This window comes from Hippichthys cyanospilos, chromosome 7 (assembly GCF_059441005.1).
Source record: "Hippichthys cyanospilos isolate Australia breed blue-spotted pipefish chromosome 7, RoL_Hcya_1.0, whole genome shotgun sequence".
Lineage (NCBI taxonomy): Eukaryota > Metazoa > Chordata > Actinopteri > Syngnathiformes > Syngnathidae > Hippichthys > Hippichthys cyanospilos.
In genome coordinates this window covers 24,194,317-24,216,472 of record NC_142375.1, presented here as the reverse complement: position 1 = coordinate 24,216,472, position 22,156 = coordinate 24,194,317, and the positions used below count along the sequence as shown (strand labels likewise).

The 22,156-nt window shown below is 47.3% G+C and overlaps 1 protein-coding gene across 1 annotated transcript in view; it reads right to left on the bottom strand.

Annotated features, from left to right (window-relative positions):
- LOC148421735 (protein phosphatase 1 regulatory subunit 29-like) overlaps window positions 1–20,392 on the bottom strand; it is a 37,577-nt gene extending 17,185 nt beyond the window's left edge. The window contains exon 1 of the mRNA XM_088419114.1: window positions 20,287–20,392. The gene's annotated coding sequence lies outside the window, so the exon portion shown is untranslated. The remainder of the gene's footprint in view (window positions 1–20,286) is intronic.
- Window positions 20,393–22,156: the final 1,764 nt, after the last annotated feature.

The window sequence follows — 22,156 nt, the reverse complement described above, 5'->3', positions numbered from 1 at the left end:
GACAGATGCGCAGTATGTAAATGTGCGTAGGATAAGGCATTAGGCGGAGCCCCAAAATGTCCTTTTGTGCATTTGGCACCGAGGCGGCGCCTTCTTTCCCATTTGCCGTCCTCGCTTGTTTGGGCGAGGCGCTTCCGGGCGCTTCCGGGCGTCGTATTTCGCGGCGGGCGGCCCCGACTCATAAATCACATTTTCTTTCCGTGCGCTTGAGGTCATGGGATCAAACGCCCTTTCCCTTTTTTAAACGATGGTTATTTTGGCCGCGAGTCGCTCATCGCCGTCAGAATTGCGGCCAAGACTTTTCAATTGGACGCGGCGTGGGATGGCCGCTCGCCACTCAAGTGCGTTTTGCCGCCGGCTTATGATTTAGGACAATCGGGCGTTCGGAGCAAAAACGTCAGCTTTTGCGCGCGCATTTTCTTATTTTGTAGTCACGTGGCGGCCAAACTGCCATCAAAGGCTAGCATAGCGTACGCGGTGGAGAAAGGAGGACATCGTCTGTGCGTCCTCCCGAGACCCGGCCTGTTCATTTGCGTCAAACGGCGTGTCCATTGTAAATGTCCAGATTTTTGTTTTCTTTTCATTTTCAGCGAATTTGGGAATTTTGTAATTCCCCGGAGGCGCGCGGGTCCAAAAGCTCATCAACGCAAATCGATGGACAAAATGAAAAGCATTGATTGGCCGAGGGCCTCCGGCCGCAACCGAGCGCGGGCCAATTATGCGTACGGCCATATGTTTGCTTTGTTTGTCTTAAGCGACGACTGTTCCCTGCGCCGCAGTTTGCGCGGCGAAGCATCCGTCGTGCCGGCCGGCCGGAGCGGCGCCGAGCGACCCGTCGCGCCGATCAAAACCCCGAAAGGATCTTTCATATTTCAAAAAATATATACAAATATGTCTACATTTTGTTCCTCTTTCAATTCTCTAACGTTGTTTTGGGTTGTTAATGGATCCGGTGTAATAATATGTTTTGTCTCACACACACACACATATATATATATCTTTAAAAAAAAATGGCGGCATCCCAAAGGCCCCGGTCCGACTAAAAGGCCTCCAATCACGCGGCGATCTCGGACGAAAGCTTTCTCTCGTGCGGGCAAATCAATAGACGGAATAAGAGTTTGTTTGAGCGCGTCCAGAGACGGCTCGCCGCGGCAATCGTCCCGAAGCGCTCTGTTGTTTGGCCGTCACCTTTGAGCAACTCTCACAGCTCGTTTTCATCCTCCCGCAATGCTACTGTCAAGTCGGGAAAATATACCGGGTGACTTTCCGAAGCAAGACGGGCAAATTATTGCATATATTTACATTCATTTGAATCAGGTGCGTTGGGGAGAGACGACCGGAAAACATGCGGGATACCGGCCTTCAAGGATTGGCGTTCCACACCTGCGCACCAGGAGATACAAGGCCAGTAATCAAGATGGATTTTCAAAGATAATAAATTAAAAAAAAAAGTCATCTTTTTTGATATGATACAGTAGGTCACAGGTGCGTAACTCCAGTCCGTGAGGGCCGGTATCCTGCATATTTCCATCCCTCTCCCTCACCTGATTCAAATCATTCGGATCAATTCTCCTGCGGAGCTCGCTAATACGCTAATATTTGAATGAGATGCGTTGGGGAGAGAAGCGCAAAACATGCGGGATACCGACCCTCCGGGACTGGAGTTCCACACCTATCTTACCTATCGGTTTCGCATTTGCGAAACGCACGCGCATGAGGAAACCGGTCCGAAAAAACAAAGCGACAAAAAATCCGGACTGCACTTTTCTCATGCGGCCAGCTTTCCTACCTTGAACATCTCTGCAACCAAGAAGTTAAAGCGGGCAAATAAGGCTTGATTAAAAAAAACGTTTCGAGGAAGCGAGATCAAATTGGCTAGTTGGGCAGCGTCCGTCTCTGATGCGGGCGAGTCATTAAAAAAATGGGCGAGTTGGCCGAGCTCCTTGCGGGAGCCCATTAGAGCGCACGGGCTTTCCGAGCGAGCGCGGCCGGCGCCGCTCCCCGCGCGCACAAACCCTCACGAGAGAGAGAGAGAGAGAGAGCGGCGGGCCCCCGCCGTTTTATACGCTCGTTTTTGAAATAGTCCGGAAGAAATGAGGTACGGGACGGAGGCAAGATATCATGCCTGGCGTCGACTACGGCGCTAGCGCAACAATGCGTCTGATTTACTGGGGATTTTTGACAGCAAACACACTTAGTTAGCAATAAGAGAGACTGGAGATGAACGCAACCTGAGTCAAAACTGGAAAAAAAGCTCAACCCTTTGTCCTTTTCCCACCAGGCCGTCCCCACCGATTACCGTTGACATTTCGGCTTTTTGGAGATTGAGGGGAAGGGTGGTATTCGATGATCCCCAAAATCATTCCGACTTTCTCCAATTTCGATGTTTCCCATCAAGAAAACGTCCCAAGTTTGCATGACTTTCCGGCGGCGTTTCCCAGCCCGCCTCTCCTAATCCCTCGTGTTTATTCTCCGTGTCTTTCAAGCGGTCCGGTGTATCTCTCGCGGCTCCGCCGCCTCTCGCCTTTCCCCTCCCGCTCCGTCGTCTCCATCCAGGGCCTGCCTAATCTCCCGCTTTACCGCCGTCCGGCTCTGCGCCGTTTTGCAGCCAATTTGTTGCGAGCGGCCGCTAAACTTAAGCGCGCCTCAAACGTCTCGACTCTGACCGGTCCCGGGGGCGCTTTGGCGGCCTCGGACCATCTGCGTGCGCCGCTTAGCGAGGAAGCGTCTAGCTAAGCTCAGGAACCGTTATCGTCAAGAGAACAAAACACCCGATGGTGCGAGAGAGCGGCAAAAGAAATAAACAACAAAAGAAGAACAGCAGATTGCTGTATGAAATATAGTGAGAGCAAAACAGACAAAAACAAATCGACAAAATATCAAAATATGAAATTCAAACACATAACCTACTGGCTATGTGCGTATGCATGACGGCGTTTATATAGAGCAATTCTTCAAACTAAGTTGCATAAAGCAAAGTTGCATTAAAAAAATGACATAAAACAAACTTCTATTAATCTACGTAGCGCAAAACAACGTGGCGCAAAACAACGTGGCGCAAAACAACGTGGCGCAAAACAACGTGGCGCAAAACAACGTGGCGCAAAACAACGTGGCGCAAAACAACGTGGCGCAAAACAACGTGGCGCAAAACAACGTAGCGCAAAACAACGTGGCGCAAAACAAGGTAGCGCAAAACAACGTAGCGCAATACAACGTAGTGCAAAACAAGGTAGCGCAAAACAATGCAGCATAAGTGTGAAACAACGTAGCGTAAAACGATGTAGCAAAAAACAACAGAGGGTAAAATAACAGGGTAAAACAACGTAAAAGCCTAAAACAAAGTAGCGTAAAACAAAGTAGCGTAAAACAAAGTAGCGTAAAATTAAGTCGCGTAAAATTAAGTCGCGTAAAACAACAAGCTGTAAAGAGCAGCGTAAAACAACATAGCATCAAACAACCGCAATTAACAAGCATAAAACGAACGTACGCCATCATTGTAACATAAACCATCATAAAATGTTAGCGTAACGCACTAGTGAAAAACAACAGAGCGTAAAACCACATAATGCTAAACTCATGTAAGATAAAACAGAGCAACAGCGCTTGGACACAAAACCCGAATGGAAAAGCACAAAATTACGCGCCATATCGTCATATTACCACTTCATATTGCGGCATATCGATACGCAACCCCCCAAGGCAAACAAAGGCAGTTTTGCGGCCCTGTTAAAAAAAAAAAAAGGGGCAAACTTTTGGAGTGTTTTGTCTGCCGCGAGGGCCCATTTACACAAAGATGATACCTGACATGTTTGTCAAACGGCCTTTTTAAGCCCCCCCCCCCCATCAGCTAAGAGGATGACGATGATTGGTAATGTCATCCCTTTGGGCTTTGCCTAATTATACGGCCGAGTGCCCGAATCCAACATTCACTGGATATTAGCAACACACACACACGGCGCGCGCACGCACGCACACGCAGGGAATGTTTTAGTCAGCCTCTGTGGGAGTTTGATAGCTTTGCGCTTGAATAGCAGCAGTCAGTGTTTACCCGCCTTACTTGGCTGCTGCTTAATTGCAGTAACGAAGGCGGGAAAAAGACCCGAAAAATGACGACGAATTTATCTCATTCGAGCTTCCGCTGCAGACAAACTATTTGCACAAAAAAAACAGCAGATGATTTGTCCTTCGTTTAGCTCAGCGGCGTAACAGTCAAGTTTGTCTTTGAAGGACGTTAGCGTGCTAATTACGACGACGGCGGCGCGCGAAAGCGCACTTCGAGTGTCAAAAAAATACAAAACGAAATGGCAAAGCAAAATCAGGAAACAGAAATGTAGACGCGCATAATGTGCAATGTCTTGCTGGTATTTAATAAATTGTATACACCTTTGGTAATTAATAAATGAATTACACCATTCTTTAGCCAAAAACTTGAAAAAAACGTAAGAAATAAATCGATAAAACGAAAAAAATATTGTGAAAATACGTCTTTGGTATCGCGAGATCATATTTTTTTTTAAAATGCTCGCTAAAGTTTTTTTTCCTTTCTTGACCACACTACTTAGCCTAGGTTTTAGCATTAGCATCTCTGGTAGCGAAAACCTTCTCGAACCGTTTGACAATACACCGCCGACCAAACTTGAAGCTAGCGTCCCCGCCGGCCGGGCGCTAACGAAGACCTGCGGCAGAAAGAAGGAAAAAAAAATGACGCCAACGCCACGTTTAGCCAGCTTCTTTTTTTGCAGCGATGCAAAGACGTGGCTTATTGTCTTATTTATCCGGGCTTGTTAGCGGCGGCCGGCATCTTTACGACGGCACCCTGGCCGGCGGCCAGCGGTCCTCTCTTCCAGAACGCCGTTAAGCTAATGACGGACGGCCCGCCCGTGTCTGGCATTGTATACATTCCCCTAATTAAGTGTTGCTTTTAACGTCCAAATATGCGCTTCGTCCTAAAACTACCTCTATTGTTGCCGAGACTAAGGCCGCGCGTCCCCGCCGTTTGGAAGTCTTAATCGCAAAGTCGCGATCGTTTACTCGGAAGCGGGCGCTCCAAACAACCTTGGCCGATAAACCGCGGGCCGCTTCTATAAACACTTAGCAGCCCGGCGATCAAAAAAGAAATCATTGTTTACAGGTACCTGGAGAACAGGTATTTGAAAAAATAACCTTGGGTGATGATTCCCGGGCGTGTTCCAAAACTAACGTCGTACGCTCAGCCGGCTCACAAAACAAGCGACGGCTAGCTGGCTAGCTAGCCCTCTAGATACTACAATTATTGCAGTCCGTTGACTCGTTTTTGTCTCCATCGCTCAATAAATGTTTCGGAAAAGGCCCCAACTCAAGACTTGACTCAAAACTGAGGAAAAAGCACAAATAGAACTCGCGAGGGGCCACAAGGAACTGACAGCAACGAGGACCAGGATGTCCTCTATGGAGGACATAAGGACCTAGTAGGCCAGCTCCAATGAGAAACAGGCCAAAAACAAAGGTCCACCGCGGCGGGTAAGGCCACTGACGCCGTTCGGATTGGAAAATGTTCCAAGGCGTCCATTTTGGACGCAAAAGACTTTTGAACAGCCCTTTTCAAACCTCGAGAAAAGTTTCCGGCGGGAGCTGGCGAAAATGTTAGAGGGCACGGAAGGCGACGCTCACAAAAGCGCGCGACGTGACGGCGGCTCATTATGTCCTTATTTGGTCCGATTGGGCGGCAGCCCGCATCAAACGCTCGCTTCATTAAAGGCTAACCTGCGGGATCGGAGGCCGGACGGCGCCGGCCGGGGACGGCTCTCGCCCCGGAAACAAAGCGGGAAAAGGACGGAGGCCCTCTGATCTTTCTCGCCATCCCTCCTTTCCGGGGTCCCCGGAAAAACCTAACATAGCACTTTGGGCTAGCGCGTCTGATGTGAGCGCGTCGTCCGCACTTTAGCAAAGACATCACACGGGAAGCGCCACGCATGACTCCGGACTAAACTTAAGTCAACCCAGAAATAAATACTGTTGCTGCCGTGGACTCGCGAATGATTCCCGGATCGCTGGAAACGTCAAAGAAAAACGTCCAAGTCAAGTTATCCCGCTAGCGGGAATGTAGCGTCCCTTGGCTAAATACTGCGAGAACCTTGCGGAAGAAGACCTTTCACGGCAAACGGAATGCATTGAGAGAAGACACTAGGGAGCTGAAATTTCACCCAGATGAGATTCAAGAGATTTCACGCTTAGTTATCACACTGGCAGGAGTTTGTCATCCCTTGGCTAGAATACCTCCAGAATGACGCGGAAAAAAAATGAGCCAAAAACGCTCAAACTATCGCCCAAGGCAACAAGGGAATGAATACTGTACAAATAAAAGGTCCAAAGTCGGGAAGTTCCAACCCACTGGAGTGGTCGCAAATAAAACATTTCCAGTTTTCTCGCCCGCGTCGTGACGTGTTACTTTGTTGGAGCGGCGAGCAAAAAAAAAAAAAAAAAGAAATAAAAGAAAGCTGCGAGATGCGAAGCGACACTTTCACCCGCCGCCATCTGTTTGCGCTCCGATCCGCAAAAGAAAGAGGAGCGGAAAAAAAAATGCCCGTCTTTTTAATTAATGCTGGGAGCGCTTTAGTGATGTGCAACAAATGGCCAGCGACAGTTTCAAAAAAAAAAACGGTACTTTCACAATCGGGTCGAGTCCAGTCAGCAGGAAGGACAAGGGGCTTCTCTTAAACGACGGCCGATCGGAGACGGCCATGAAAAATGCAAACGCTTCCGAAAAAAAAAACATTTAAACACCGCGTTCGTGAATACTCTTGCCTTTGGTGTTTACGACAACCCGCACGCTACGTTCAGCGATGAAGATGCGCGTCGTCGATGTTTGCAAAAATCCGAATGGACTTGCTTCGAGGCTCGTCGACATTTACAAAAATCGGTTTGCCGACTTCGTTTGATCTGGAGAAACGCTACTTGCGTTCGCCGAGACTTTTGTCTTCGATGGTGACGGGTTCGCCGCGTTGACGACCGAACCGGTCTGGATAAAACTTTGCGTTTGCGAAAGGTCCAAATTGTCTCACCTAGGCTACGCCCATCGAAGGTTTGGTCCCGTTCGGTGGGCCGGGGCTAACCCGCTCTTAAGAAAGGTTCCCTCCGACCGCCAAGACTCCGGTCGCCGACGTCGACACGTACGCCGCCGACCGCACCGTTCCGGACGAAGACCCCGCGTTGTTCCAAATTGTCTTTTGCGGAAAGGGAACGTTCCCCGTCCCGTTTGGTTGGGCGAGGCCGGCCGCTTTTGCGAGCCGTCGCCTTGAAGACGTCGAATGGAGGAGAGGCGTTTTCAAGAGCGCTTTCCGCACTTTAAGCCCCCCCCCCCCCGACAGGTTAATAAGAGCCCCGGCGAGTAAAGCGCCCGAAAGGCTTCGGGCGGCGCGATTGAGCGCGGCCTAACGCGACGGGACCGAGCCGCGACGGGACGGAAGGCCGGCCGCGTGAGGCGCGCTGACCCGCGCGCCCGTCGGCCATCATCCATCGGCGTCCTTTCATCCCCGTCGTCCTCTCGCATCACACCTTTGCCTCTCCCGCGTCTCCGTCTTTAATCTCGTCCGCGTCTCTTTTGGTCTCATCGCGTCCTGTTAGTCTCACTTCCTGTGCTATGACGGGAAAAGGATGGGACCCAAACCCATATTTGATACCTTCGCTTGAAACCTAGCTCGGAAAAATAAAAAAAAACATCAGGATCCTAATCCGTGACTTCAAAGGCTGACTTTGGGATCAAACCCAACAGGCTTGAAGCCCTAATTTGCAAGTTAACCGTAGCCATACTTTACAAGCCTGACCTATCCTCATCGGAAACCTCAAAAAGGCTTGAGACCCTGACCCAGACCCATCCTTGGACCTGTCATTTGAAACCTCCCAACCAGGCTTGAAACCCTAATACTAACCGCAGCTATACTTCGCAACCCTGACCTATCCTCATCGGAAACCTCAAAAAGGCTTGAGACCCTGACCCAGACCCATCCTTGGACCTGTCATTTGAAACCTCCCAACCAGGCTTGAAACCCTAATACTAACCGCAGCTATACTTCGCAACCCTGACCTATCCTCGGACCTGCCGTTTGAAACCTCGAAAAGACTAACAATAGGTATACTTTGCAACCCCGACCTATCTTGGGACCTTTAATTTGACTTCAAACCCTAATTTGAAACCCAAACACTAACCGTAACTGCGCAACCCCGATCTATCTTTAGACCCGTAACTAGCAACTCCGAACCGGGCTGGAAACCCTCATTTGAAACGCTAGCAAGACTTCGCGACCCCGACCTATCCCCGGACCTGTCGTTTGAAACCTGGACCCTGGTTTGAACCATACTTGAAACCTCAATAGCGGTTCCAAGCCCGGATAGCCTTTACATTACTCGCGGAGCGGATCGCACCCGTCCGCGGGCCGGAACCGTACGTTTGACACCCCCGCGGCTTTGCTTGAAGACTCGGGGCCAAAGCGGGCGGACCCGTTTGCGTTTCTTCCAACCGAGTCGTCAGCGCGTCCGCTCTCGACGGACTCGCGCTGGCGTCCGATGGCATCGCTCGCTCGGTTTTTCCATTTTCATCGCTCGCTTGAACGCGAATCAAAGAACGGGAGGCCCCTTTCATCTCTGGCTGTCTTCATTTATAACCCGCTTCGAGACGGCGCTTTGCTTTGTCAGGAGATCATTATTGGCCGGCAACCCGATGAGGTCGATGCGCGCGCGCACACGCGCACACACTTGCGCACGCACGCACACACACACAGGCGCAATCTTTATTCAAAGCACATCACGCATAAACAGCAGAAGCCGGCCCACACGTGGGCTGGCCTCGCCGCTCTCGCTTTCGTTCTTCTCCAGCTATTGCGCCCGCAGACAGCTTCATTTGCATTAAACGCCCTACCCGCAACTTTGACAAGCGACTCTGTAAAGACCTGACCTCCATGTCAGCACAAAAACGCGCCATTTGTTCTCCCCTATACACAGGCAATGAGCTTTCAAGAAAGAGGAATTGAAACCTTATTTACAAGCCTAACCGTATGTAAAAACCCTAAACTGAAAGCTTCAAACCCTAATTTGCAAACACATCCTGTGAAACCCTAACCCCCCTTCAAACACCAATTTGAAATCCGAATCCTGTCTTGAAATCCTTCTTTGAAACAACAACTGTGGTTTAGCGCCCTAATTTGAAACCCTAACATTTAAGATCCTGTCTTGAATCCCTGACCCGAACCACTGTGGTTTAGCACCCTAATTTGAAACCCTAACAACTGATTAAAACCCTAAGCCTGACTTAAGACGCTATTTGTTTAAAATTGGGACCCCACCTTGAGACCCTAATTTCTTTGGTTAAATGCACTCATTCGAAATCCTAAGCCTAATTCGAAACTGTCCCTAAATACCGTCATTTGAAAGGAAGTTTGCAAACTTTGTTGCGCGGTTGTTGTCTTTTTGCTTGAACAGGTGAAGGCAGCTAATTGGTGGGAATAACAAGCCGCCGGCCTTTCCCGAGTCAAACTGACTCTTCCTTTTTTTTTTTTTTTTACTCCCTGCCCCGGAATCGCCGTTCCTGACAACTCCCAATTAGCGCCCCGTCCAGATAAATTAAAAGTCATCTGCCATGCCAAGCGGCCAATTAGCCGGCCCCAAAGCGGCGACCCGATCCGAGCGCGACGGCCTCCGGGGGGACGGGGTCGGGCCGGGATCGCGCCGGGATCGCGCCGGGATCGCTGTATACTTTCTGCCTGGATTATAAGGCTTCAAATGAGGGTTTTTCGTCGCAGGTTACGGTCTCGAGACTGCCGTGCGCTTTTGGGTTAGGATTTCAAGGTTCCGAGATTAGGGGAGGGTCTACCCCTAAACCAATCTTGACGCCGGAACTTCAAACTGACTTGACGTGCTTGAAACGCTCGTGCTTGAAACCTGAGCACGTCTTGACACGCCTTGACACCCTAACTTGAAAGCCCATCTTTGACTTAAATACCCTCCTTAAATCCCCAGCTCGAAATCCCAACTTTCAATGCCGAGTTAAAAGCTTTCATTGCAAAATTTGAAATCCTAAGCATTCATTTCATTTAAAACCCTCACCCTGTCTTGAAACCCTAACGAAACCTCATATGGACCCCGCCCTGGGCTTGAAAAGCTCCAATTTAATCCTTCCAAACATGAAGCCATTTACCCCTACTTGGAAACTTCTGAATAAAACCCCGTCTTGATACCCTAAGTCGAAAGCCGAAGTCGAAAAGCCGCCCAATCGGCTGGGTGGCCGACGCCCGCGTCGAGACCTTCACATGAAACGAAAGCAAGTCTTCAACTTGTGTACTCGTGCTACTTTTGTCTAAATGCGTCAGCGCGTTTTCCGGGCCCCGGACGGACTGCCGTCAAGCGGCGACACCTTGGGCGAATTGCAGCGTCGAGGCAGACTGGGCCGGGCGCCATGGAAACCCACATCTTGCGTAGCATCTGTCGCCATGACAACGCTAAAAAAATCCACCGGACCCGCTTGGACGGCCCTTTGAATCACCGCCGGTGTTTGTGCGCGCGTGTGCCTCTAAATGACACACAAAGAATTTCTGTTTTTTCAACTCCATTTCCTTTCATCTCTCAAGTCCAATGAAAACAATTTCACAATTTCCACATTTAAAGTCAAGTTGATGTGTGTTTATATAGAGAGAGAGCGAGGGAGAGAGAGAGAGAGAATTAATTTATACGTAACGTGGCGAAGAATTGATGTATAATTTATTTTAATTTACGTGTAAATAACTATATGTGATTAACTATACACGTAAGCAACCATATATATAAAATAATTGTATAAATATTAGGTATTCTGAAATTATAGTTTGTATCATTTGCAAATTTAGGTCAGCATTTGTGTAGCGCTCCGCTCGCATTGTTGACTCATGATAAAAGGGGAATAAAAGATTGGGTTCAAATAAAAACAAAGTTCCTCCCTTTTTGGAAAGATTGGACGACGGTCCGATCCCGCATCGTGACCGGCTCGTTGGCCTGAAGCCAAACCGCGGCCATCAAGACTTCGCCGGAATGGGCTTGAGTTAGCCCTGTATTGAAAATATGAAAAATAAAAACGTGCTGGTTTTTTTCCCCCCATCATCCTCCACGGAGTGCGGCCCGAGGACGAGCCCGCGAAGGACGCGGCCGGACGAATGGAATGGACTCCCCCGATAAGAAATAGTCCATCTGCGCGCACCACAGTGTCCTCGGCCCTTGTTAACCACCGCTCACATATAGTGTGTGGGTGTGTGTATATATATATATATATATATATATATATATATATATATATATATATATATGCGTGTGTGTATATATGCGTACATATATATACCATATACTGTACGCATATATACATATACACAATGTATGCATAAACATACATAAGCATACATATATAGCTCCAAAGTGAAGAGGTTCCATTAAAAGTTAGCAATAGAGCGCCTAAATAGGTCTGGTCTTTGGAGGCGGGAAGAAGGAAAAGAAAAGGGGGGGGGGGGGGGGGGGGTCGGAAGTAAGACGAGGGGGATATTGGCAGGCGGGAGGGCGGGCGAGGAGAAACAGCAGGAGGAGATGACAGGAGCAGGAGGCCGCGGCCTTGGGGGAGCGCTCCGCCTATCAAACGCGCCGCTAACAGCCTATCGTGGCTCCTTGGGAAAAAAATTGTCGCCCCCCCCCCCCCATGATCATTAAGTACGTTTACGAAAGCACTGCTGCCGAGAGGACAAGAGAATTGCTCGTTCAGATTTTCTGGAATGGAAAAATGTTGGTATAATATGCCATACGATTGTGATCCTCACGTTGCTCAAACAGCATGCTACAATGCGGATCGCCATGATGAAAACGTCTCCATGGTTTATTGGCTTGGTTGGGGATGCGTTACGCTGAAATCATACTTAATTGTGATCGTTGGAAAAAATACGCTCGTGTCGTATTACTGTATTATTTGGTCCGCTGTAAAAACACCGCGAGGATAATATGTTGTGTTGCTGTGCTATTGTTGGAAATATCACCTTCACATTGTCCTCTCTGCTATTTATGTAGTCATTTCCGAAAATTGTCAAACCGTTCGGTCAGTGCAATCGCAAAATCTCGATACTACTGTCAACCTTGTAAAATTGCGATACGTAGCTCTAACACGCGCTCAAAAGAATAAAAATAAATAAATAAATCCAAAAATGATTATTATTGCTCGGGTGGACTTGGAAATGATTCCCGGATCGCTGGAAACGTCAAATAAAAACATACAAATTAGACGTCCTAAAAAGGTGTCTCTCTCTGCACTCAGCACCAACACGGCAGCACCATCTCAAGGCCGACAAAGGAACTGCATCCATATTGTCGACAGCTATGATTAATATGAATAATTTAAAGGGTCCGGGAGTGTTTTGATGCTTCTTTGCATGACATATATCGATTACTATGCACTAATGTCATTCCAATATGTATATGTTACCATTTTTGAGACATTTTTATCACGGAATAATATTGACTTTAAGTGTTTGGAAGCATTTCGGGGAGCTTGGAAGGGATTGGGCTATTCACATGTAAAAAGCGTCTCTCCTCCTGAAAGATGCACGTTGCCAATTTACGGTACGTTACGATTCTATGGGTATGGACTGAAAAATATCTGTATCACGCGCCCGCTTTGATTTGGATTTCCAAGACATATTAGCCACAACTAATGAAAGCTTCTTCGCGGCGCATATTAGCCCACATTAGCATGGGTTCGGATCAAGGTGATAAGCAAGAATAACGCTCATGATCAATGAAGACACCCAGCGGATGAATTCCTTAACGAGGCGTTGGAGTTGGCCCGTTTGATTAACCCACGCGTGTAAATATAGGCACGCCTGTGGCTCCATTAATTATTCAGAGTTCTACACACTATCGCTTCATTATCCTTGGGTCGTTTTTGCCAGCCTCGTCCGCTCGGAGCTTCATCAATTAGATCGGAGGTTAGCTCAGTGTGTGTCGCGTACTGGCAAAAATTTCACATTCCTGCGTTCGCGTTAGATTGCGGCACCAACCAAGGATTTGAGGTCAGTGGGAATTTTTGAAAATACTAGCTGACAAGGTGATCTGAATGAGCGGGATGATTCAAAATTTTTCAACGGAAATGATGTACTATCAAATGTGCCACCGCAATAGAGCTTAATTTGGAATAACTGAAGAATTTTAGGGTGAAAAATCTCCAAACATAGTGGCCGTAAGTTTCGAATTGTGTGGAAATTGGAACGACGTGAATTGGATGCATTATGTAGAAGGAGATACAGGTCAAAAAGTGTGACAAATTCAAAACTAGCTAAAGATTTGCGCAGCTATTTCAGGGCCGGTGCTAGCAATTAGCATGCTAGCTGTCAAAGATTGCGCTGGCTCCAGCAAGTCCTGATAAAAGTTGCAAAGACTGTGTGTGTTGTGTATGTGCGCGTGTGTGCCCTAGTGGACTGCAGAGTATCATCCATCCTGATCTCATGCGGACCATGAGGCTCAGTAAGCTTTTCCCCATCAGCTGCCAAATAACAAACACCGCAGTGCGCGCGCGCGTGTGTGTTTGTGTGTGTCGTTATCTCTTGCCGCTACACTAAACTCACGGTCTGTGTGGCCCCTAGAGAAACGGTGAAGGGGGAAAAAAATGAGATAAAGAGTGGCTGGGCAACTCCGCTACGGCGGATACGCTTCAGAAGCGGCTATTTCGCTAGCTGACTACTAGCCGCGGATCATATGTAAATCGCTGGCGCTTGCTCTTAAATATGCATCGTTAATTAGCATAGCCGTCGCGGGGTCGCGGTAAACATGTCCGACTCTGTTACTTTGAGTATTCAAACACAGCTCCGTTAGGCAGTGTGCCTGCGAGAGAGAATATGCTCGTTAATATTCCTGTCGCGTACGTAGCGAGTCAAACGAAGTGTGCTAAGTATTATCATTTTAGCTCCGACAAAACGGACAATTTTCAAATGCCAGCAGCTAGCATGCGCATATCTATCGGATTCAAATACGGAAACTCTGACCGCGAGGGACGATTCGCTAGCCACATGCTCGACAGTGAAACGTGCAAACTATTCTATTTTTAGCCAGTCAAACATAATGGACATTGTAACGATGCTGACAGCTAGCACGCTCACAGCTATCAAACAGACCCAGAGAATGTGCAAACTATTATCATTTTAGCCCAAACAAAATACAAATTCTGACAATGCTATCGGCTAGCTTGCGCACAACTAGCGGATTTAAATAAAGAACCCCTGACAGTGAGTGAGGATGTGCCAGCCACATGCTCTGAAATGTCAAAATTATTCTAGATTTAGCCGACAAAAATGGCCATTCTTCAGCATGTTTGAGGTTTTACTGTACGTCGCCGCGGTTACACAAAGGTTTCAATCAGACGCGGGGGAAAAAGTCGAAACGGAGGAGAAAAGGAATTCTGGTCTTTGAAGGCGTCGCTTGAGGAGGTGGCAAAGATAAGGACGCGCGCTCGGGACCGGCGCAGACAGACTGTGTCAAAACGACAAAGCAGACAAAGGAAGAAAGAGACGGGATGTGTCAAACACACAAGAGATTTCCGGAGAACAAACGAGGGAAAAGGAAAAAAAAAAACCTTCGTTCGGGACTTTAACGGACACGAGGAAAGAAAAAGACCTCAAAGATTCCTCACTACCAGGCAAATGTTTTCTTTCAATGCTTTTTTTCTTGTTTGTTTGCTTTGGGGGAAAATTTGTAGAAGTTACAAATTAGAAAACGATTAAATCACCATGTTTAAAGGAAAGTGCTATATTGGAATGGCTTCATCTTTCTTTGAAACAATTTTGTCGTGTGTTAAAAGTACATCGAACGAATGGCGCCGTCTTCCTCTGCGATGGCGTCACTGGGATCCTCTGCCTGGCACTTCATCTGGAAATTTCAGGTCCTAGTCATTTTTTTTTCACACGCCCATCCATGTCCCTTGTCTTTCGTCTCCGTCATCATCTTCTACTCTCCGAGGCAAGCGCCGCATCCGCGAACCTTTTTAATAATAAAGCGGCTCATCCGTCTCTGCCGCACTCCCGCGGGATTCACTCTCGGCTCGGCTTTAATGAGATTAGCGTGGCTAATGCCCGCGCTCGCTAGCTCGCTCTCTCGCCGCGGGACTGAGGAGTATCCCCCTCCGCGAGCCCCGCGCTCGCCGGTTAGCGCGGCTAACTAACATGCGGCGGCAGACGGCGTCTAAAACCGCTGGCAAACCTTAATTGATTTCACGCCTTAAATCGTAACATTTGCAAGGAAGCTAACAAGTGCTAGCATGCATCAAAGCTAAATCGCTTTTAAATATTAGCTAAAATAGCTAATAACTTAAACAACGCCGCGAAACGAAGTAAGTTTCGCTAAGAACCTAGAAAGGGAAGAATGCTCATGCTAGCTGTCAAATGCTAACATCACATCAACTGCAGAGCCATTAATTTAGCATCCAAATGCTAAAATGTATTTATGTACAGCAGACGGGCCGCGGGGATCATCAAAACGGCAAAGGGGAATCGCGGCCAATATTGGCGGCTGATCTTTTGGAAATAAAATGCACAAACTTCAAATTTTGTGATTTTTTTCTAAATAGAATTTCTCAGAGCATTACGGCGACCTGTCGAGGTAGGTAAATAATTGGGACGGAATCATCGAACCAAAATATAACCGCTCCCAACACAAGCTTTATTTACGCGCATGCTAGCAATCAAACGGTAAAACAACGTAGATGTTCAAGTCCAAACAAATAAATCATCATCCCAAAGCCTGTCGAGCCAGGTGAACGATTGGGCTCCAATGATCCTACTCAAATAGAAATGATCCCGAAACAAACTTTATTTACTGTTATGCTAGCACACGAACGCTAATATGTTTAGTTCCACTATATGCATAATGTACAAGTCCGAAAAAAATCGACCGTCGACGATCAACTACGGGGTGCCGGAACCATCAGAAATTGGCAGCAGACTTTTTCATTTGCAACGTCAAAACGCGGGATTCCCTTTCAAAATCATCGTCTCGTTTTGACTGCAGCCCGTCGAGGCGGCTAAACCATGGGTGCTGGTATCTAGGTATCTAGATTACAAATGCTTTCAAAACAAACTTGATCTACTTCCTGTTTACCCCGTTTCAACGGCGCCAAAAAAAAAAAAAAAAAAAAATAGCTCGACCTTGATTAAGCATGCCCGCGCAAGTTAAATACGTAATCATCATAAACATTATGATAACAGATATTTCCAGTTGTTGAATCGCATTACGGCAACTATCATTTAGTGTAACCATTTGGGGAGGATATGCAAATCCGGCGTTCATTGAATATTCATGATCCGCTTTGCATAATATTAGCATAAGTCATCAAACTAAATACAAAATCGGATAAGGACGCTAAGATGAAAGGCGCGCACGGCGAAGAGTGGAAATTAATAGAAAATAATTCAAACGCAAATAGAAATATTCGAATCAAAATGGCTAATTAACCCTTGGGGAAAATTTTGGCCCAACTTGGGCCTTTTTAGTCTTTGATAAAGTAAAAACAAAAAAAAAAAACAGGGGACAAAAATATTGCATAGATTGTCAGAACATGACGACTTTCAATATGCGTCCCGCCGTCCCTTCTAAAGGTCCAGGGTGTCAAATTTAGCCCATGTCGGGCTCATTCACTGCCATTCAAAATTGGAAATATTGGAAATTTGAATCCCCAGACACATAACGTGCAAAGGAACCGGTCCTGCAAATTCAGACCCGACCGGTTTGCCGTCCGTCTTACCGGACTCATCGGCACCTCGGACGGATAGTTTTCTCTCCGAAGTAAAGTCAACGATTCAGAAACCGCAAGTGGAGCGAGACAGTAAATCAGAGCCAAATAGTCTTCTGCCTAGACGGGCTGCAGTAAAGTTTGAAGAGGAAATAAACAGGAAGCGTTTGGTTATGAACGACTCGGTTAAAGCTATAATCCCCTGACGCAAGCGGCGGATGCCAGTTGACCCCGGGCCCGTCCGCCTGGTTGCAAAGACGATGTTCAAGAAGGACGAGGTCACCGAAATGCGGCAGACGCTCGGACGTGACTGGCCTCTCTGATGACTAAGATGCGGAGGTCAGCTGGCCTTCAGCGGCACACGAGCGCCACCTGTCTTAGCGTGCGCTTTTTCTTGCGCCGTTTTCATGTTTGTCCTTAACCCCTGGCTGCGCGGGGATTCTTCACCAGCCTGGCCTTATTATCGCCCGACTTGGGCTGACGAGGAAAGGGCGGGAACATCGTCAAATAGAAATAACCGTTTCCTTTCAACCCGTCGAAATGTTCAGTGGCATCGGAGCTACATAGATGTTTGTTTGTTTGTTTTTAGGGGGGGCACTTACTCCCTCTTTATGTACAAAAAGGCTAAAAATGCGATCATAGTAAAAGTGGCCGCGCTGTATATTTATACATTTATGAAATTAAAGTAAAAAATGATTATGTCTTTTGAAGGGAGTCCAGGCTAAGCCAATCATCAAAGTCATTGAAAGGCTTGCAAATGTCATAAGTGAGCGCGAGCGCCACCCAAAAATTTCATATCATGCAAGTTTAGTTTAGGGTCATGCCAAGTGCTTCCTGTGTGATGTCATTGTTAAAGTGCTAACGACGCGCTAACGACGCGCTAACGACGCGCTAACGACGCAATCGTCGGACACGACAGTAAGTGGCGTGTTGCATGTGTTTCGATGTGACTATGTACTATGTTAGACATAGCTAACGTCAATTTGATGTTAGTGCTATAGCGCGAGGCCCGAATAAACTCCATCTTCTGCAGGTCGCCCGCAATGAAGCGAAGCTATCTCTAGCTCTCAAAGAGACGCGAAAGGCGTTTACCTCCTGTTCTGATGTCTACAGGAGCACGTCAAGGCAGTTTCAATCATTCATCACATTAAGTCAACAGCTGTTTTTTCCTGTTTTGACTTTTAGAGCAGCCCCTCTAGGCAGTAAATTACATTAAGATGCAATAACTACGCTCGCTACCCATTGCCCGCAAACAGGTGCGACATGTTAACTCATGGGGCTTAAACCCAACTTCTCCACTGCGTCCTGTTCCGATGTCAGCGGCTGGCAGCCCAGGGAGGCCAGGGGTTCGCAAACCTTTTGGAGTCGGGAACACATTTTCCAAGCGCCCCCATTGCACATGTTGCACATGCTACTTTCAGCCATACTGAAGTTTAGAATATTAAAAATTGAAAATTGCGTGGCTCCTTCTCCCCCAAAATGCGGCTGCCGATGATTAAGTTTCCAAACAAAAAGTTAGTTAGATGCAAAAGAGTATGATTGTCAATGCAAAACGTTTACCGAGAGGAAATACCCAGCACAAACGGCGATACTAACCAGATGAACGCATACAAGGCCACGCTACGCTGAAGATAAAAACTCAAATTAGATGAACCAACAAACGACTAATCGGGGGCATAAAGGACAACATTCCAAGGAGGAAAAGGCGACCGACAGGCACCGGAGGGCCAGATCTCGCAAAGAGAAGGAAGAACGCGTGCGCGGCGACGGCGAGCGCTCCGCGCCGCAAGGCGCATTCTCAACACTTTACATGTTGTAGGTTGCCCGAACCCGACAGTCCCTTTCCTGTTTCGGAATCCGCATTCGGGCGGCCAAGCGGTCGAGGGCGAATCGCCGGCCGCGTCTGCCGGCCGCTTCCCGTTGGGGGGAGTGGGATCCAAGGGCTCAAGCGTTTGTTTGGCTTCTCCAATCGGCGGGAGCTCAGTTCTCTTCGTTCTCTTCCGCTGTCTACGGCCGCCCGTCCAGGCGGGCAAAGCATTCCGTGAATGAAATATTCAAGTCCATTGTTCCGCCGACGCCTCGAGACACTTTGATCTAAATATCCATTATCCCCAGACGTTTTCCGCTGTAAAAGAACTTGACACAAATAATCCCAAATGCGTTTTATCTGACAGGTGGCGCAGAGCGACGGCCAAATACTTGAAAAAAAAAAAAAAAGTAAAAGCACCTACCGCAGCCCGTCTAATAATACGGAATTTTCCTCTTTGTAGCGGCTCCTTTGATCTTAATGAGTTTTTAAACTCCCAAATTAGCTCGGCTTTCATTAACGACAGTGAAAGAGCGGAGTCAACGCTGACAAAAGTTTGTCACCGATAAGCTGTCTGAGAACGCCAACCAGGAAAAGAGCAAAAAGTTAGAGTGAAAAGAAGCAATGGGTTTTTTGTTCATCCTGGGCTCGTTTGGACGTGTCTCCGCCAAAACGCTACTGACTTGCAACAAAAGCTCATCTTTGCTTTCTGAGATCAAAGACGCTTGTCGCTTGACAGCGCTCGCATAACCATCCGGGATGCACAATCGCAATTTCAGAAACAAAACTTGTTGTTGATTGAAAAAAGGAAACCAATTGGCTGCTCGCTCATTCAAATGGATCTCAGCTCATCTTTAACCCCCGTGGGATGTTTTGTCCGACTCTTTACATCGAAGGCATTTCGCATCGACGGGAAAGCGGCGAAAGAAGGACCCGGGGAGCTGAAATTTCACTCAGATGGTGACAACATGTCAAAGTTCAAAAAGGCACGACCACTGGCTAAAACCATCGGCTAAAATACCGCGGGGGGAAAAAATGAGCCAAAAATGGTCAAAATACTGCATAAGGGTCCAGCCAGTCGAAATCGTTACTCGATGAATACTCGATTATGAAAAGAGGGATTTAGGGCTATGCAGATAACATTCGATTGATTGAATTCCGGGTAGATAACCAATCACTCAAATATTCTATATGACTTCCGATGCAAGTTTCTTTGTGTATAATGTACAGTTAATTTTTAGCCACGGATAAAATATTTTAACCCAATTTTCGATTAAATGTTTTGAAGGACGCTCGATTAGTAAAATCTGTTGACATATTTTTAAAATGCCTTGTTTTCTTTTGTGCGTAGCAATAGTTTTCATTTTTTCCAGAGCGAAAAACTCAGCGCGGGATTAGTTGATAGGATTTTTTGGAAGCTGCTTGATTACTTCAATAGCCAAAGCATGTTCTTCAACTCTCTTGTTTTCTTTTAAATAATGACAGTTATGCATGAACAAATCAAACTCGTTTGAAGTCAACACTCGAGCATTGGACTCATTTTAAGGAACGTGCTCGATTACTCCAAAAATTGCCAGCTCGGCTCAAACGCAGCTCAGTTGTCTTTTACTGTGCGCGTGTATTCATAATTGTCTCGTTTTATCCCAATACTCAACACAATACACAATACTCAACACAATACCCAATACTATTGCCTGGTAGAAGGTTCCGGAGGGTACTCCACCTTATGACTCGCTCGCCGAATCCGATCGTCGCTTTTCGAGGTCGGCGGCGAGCTTTTCCTCCGAACGGACGGCGTTTTCCGAGAGGGAGCGGGAACGCGAGCCGGGACGTCCGGGGAGCTGAGAAAGGAAGAGAGAGAGAGAGGCGGTTAGCAATAAAAGTTTGATGGCAGTCGAGCCGGGGAAGCGGGAGGCCGGCAGCTGAAGATAAAAATCAAATCAATGGCGGAGTGAAATTAAGCAGACGGCGCGGGCGACCCGCCGCTAATTGAAAAGAGGCCGCCGGTCAAATAGGTCCTAATATTTACCCAGGAACTCCAAAAGGCAGATTAGCCGCGGCAAATTAGCCGCCAAGGAAAGAAAGTCGGCGCGGGTAAAAGGAAGGCCTGGACAAATGAAGCTTCTTGAAGCACTTGTGATTTATTTTTCTCTTACCCCCCTAGGCGCTGCTCTAGTTTTAAAGATAAAGGACGGTGCGGTGGGCAGCTGATGTCATGGGAAACTGAAGCTGCATCAGGCACTGCTGATATTCCTTTTATCCCTATAGATGGCGCTCTTGCTTTGAAGATGAAGTGCAATAGAGAGGTTCCACTGGAGCTTTAAATCAAGCGCCATTGAGAGTGTCAAAAAAATATCAGGAGAACTTCATGGAGCTTCATTTGCCCATCGCTACTGGAAGATAGCCATGGGAATATGAAGCTTATGAAGCACTTGATGTCGTGATGAAGCAATAGCGCCAATGAAGCTTCATCAAATTCTTATGATAATTACCTTAGTGATAGTTTTTGAATTATTTTTGCATCTTTAATAAAATGCCATTTAGAGGCGTGTTGAAATGTATTGGAGAGGCCATGACGTCCTCTCCGGGGGACATTAGGATTTACTGGGGTCGCTCCAATGAGTCAAATTCCCCTTTTGCTGATGTGATAACAGCGCCGATCATCTCCATTCCTGACAGTGTTTTTTAGCCCTGAAAACCTTTGCTCTCCTCCCTGTCATCCTGCCATCTCACGCTAACCTCGTGACGGCAGCTGATCCATGCAAACATTTTCCCGCCGGCAGAAAAAAAAAAAAAAAAAAAAACGGCCGGAAATAGTTTCTCTCCCGAGAATGTCAGCGGCGGCACGTACGAAGGTCAGCGGCGACACGGGCGGCCTTCTGCGTTTTTCTTTCTTTCTTTCTTTTTTTTTTTTACGCCATCTGCATTTAGATCCTTAAAGTAAAGGTTAGGGTGGCTGGGAGCCTTAGCGTGACAAAGAGCGGCTAGAAAGGAAGGCGGCGCCGCAATCGCTAGTAAATGTCAGCTTAGTGACCACAAAAACACTTCGGGGCCGCCGTCAAGGCCGCGCCGCCGCACAGGACCCGCAAATATCGCCAGTTAAAAAAAGAGATATATCATAAATGGCAAAAAGATGGTCGAAATATGGACGTGTGTGTGTGTGTGTGTGTATGTATACATGCACACACACACATATATATATATATATATATATATATATATATATATATATATATATATATATATATGTGTGTGTGTGTGTGTGTGTGTACATACAGTATATACATGGCGAGAGAGAGAGTGTGAGAGAGAGAGAGCGAGAGAAATAATACACACATGGGGGGGGGGGGGGGGGGGGCAGAAACAAATGAGCGAAAATGATGTTTTGATCCAGCGCGGCGGCCAGCTGGAGGCCAACATCCATCACCAGGCGGGAGATGGATAATATGGGATGGAGGCAGAGAGGCGGAAAAGGCCCCCACCTCACCCGCACCCCAAGAAAAAAAAACAAGTAAAAAAAAAAAACAAAAAACATGATGAACGAGGGAGAGAAACTGCAGCTGAAAACCACTCGTTTACTTGCGGGGTTACCA